Source organism: Phaseolus vulgaris, unplaced genomic scaffold (genome assembly GCF_000499845.2).
Source record: "Phaseolus vulgaris cultivar G19833 unplaced genomic scaffold, P. vulgaris v2.0 scaffold_86, whole genome shotgun sequence".
Lineage (NCBI taxonomy): Eukaryota > Viridiplantae > Streptophyta > Magnoliopsida > Fabales > Fabaceae > Phaseolus > Phaseolus vulgaris.
In genome coordinates, this window is record NW_027174128.1 from 14,983 (window position 1) to 16,557 (window position 1,575).

Below are 1,575 nucleotides of genomic sequence, written 5' to 3' on the forward strand. Positions count from 1 at the left end.
TCGTCTTTCGGCGATCGGAGGCACCAGATGAAAGACCTCAACGCCCTCGCGCGTCCTGAGGCAAGTAAAAGACCTCCTCGCCGTTGAGCGAATGCAGGCGAGAAAGAGAAAAAGTCCTCCGTGTTTCTGGGAGCGTGAAGATGTAACTCCTGGGGCAATGTAGAGGCAGGTTAAAGACCTCCTCGCCGTCGAGCGGGTGCAGGCGAGAAAGTTCCTCAGTGCATCCAGGGGGGGAGGAGATGTACACCCTGGGCAAGTTGAGGCACCATATAAAGTCCTTATCGCCGTTGCGCGAGCTAAGGCCAGTTAAAGACCTCCTCGCCGTCGAGCGAGTGCAGGCGAGAGAAAGAAAGGTCCTCAGTGCATCCAGGGGGGAGGAGATGTACACCCTGGGCAAGTTGAGGAACCAGATAAAGTCCTTCTCGCCGTCGAGCGAGTTAAGGCCATTTTAAAGACCTTCTCGCCGATGAGCGAGTTCAGGCGAGTAAAAAGTCCTTCTCGCCGATGAGCGAGTTCAGGCGAGTCAAAGACCTTCTCGCTTACATGCGAGCGTAGGCAAGATAAAATCCTTCTCATCTTGAACGAGTTCAGGTATGGTGAAGAGGGTGGAAGAAGTTTGAAAGGTGGCTAAGGTAGGTTCGAAGAGAAGGGGGCAAAGGAAGATTCCAAAGGGCGTTTCTACCCCAGATAAAGAAACGATTGCCAAAGCACGAGGCTAGAAAAAGCTAATGTTACCAAGGGGTCTTGGCGATCGGGAAAGGTTCAAACACGGCGAGAAGGTTGAAAGACTTGTTTGATAAGGCAGGTCGAGTGGGGCATTGTTTGAGCCAATAATTGAGTTACAGTTTGTTGCTTGAAAGCTATTCTTATGATCAGGTTAGTGCCTCAAGAGCACAAGTTGTTTAAAGCGATTATTGCTTAAGTTTGAATTGACTCGAGGCAGTTACGTCAAAGGTCGCGTTTGCAAAATCGCTAAGTTAAAATCGACAAAGTTAAACATACAAAGAAGGCTAAAGCGCTCAAAAGGAGTCAGGGGAGAAAATATTCAAGTTTTTGCGATTGAAATAAGTAACTGTTCAAAACACATATGCACGAGTTTTTGTTACAAGGTATATACAAGCAAAGTTATAAAGTAGCAGATGGGGTGGAGTTGGTTGAGCCTTCGGCGGGAACGACCTTTCCATCTACTACTTCGTTGTTTAACGACACCATGCTGAGGTCGAGATCAGGGAATAGGCATGCGAATTGCTCCCGAGCGGCTTCGAATCCAGCAACCAGAACCTGAGCGGAATTTAGTTTAAGTTCTTCAAATTGCCCTTGAAGTTCTTCAACCTGTTTCTTAAGCTCCTTGTTCTGCTGCTCCAGCTCTTCGACCTGTTTTCGGAGTTGTTCGTTGGTCTCTTGAGCATGGAGAAGGTCGTCAGCAACCTTCTTGGATTCTGTTTGAGCTTGGGTCAACTCGGCAGCCATCTTCCCTTTTTCCTTGTTGGCCTCGGTGAGATCAGCCATGGCGTCGTCCCTTGCTTTCTCTACTTGCCCAAGTAGCTTCTCGCGTTCGACCGACCTCTGCTCCAG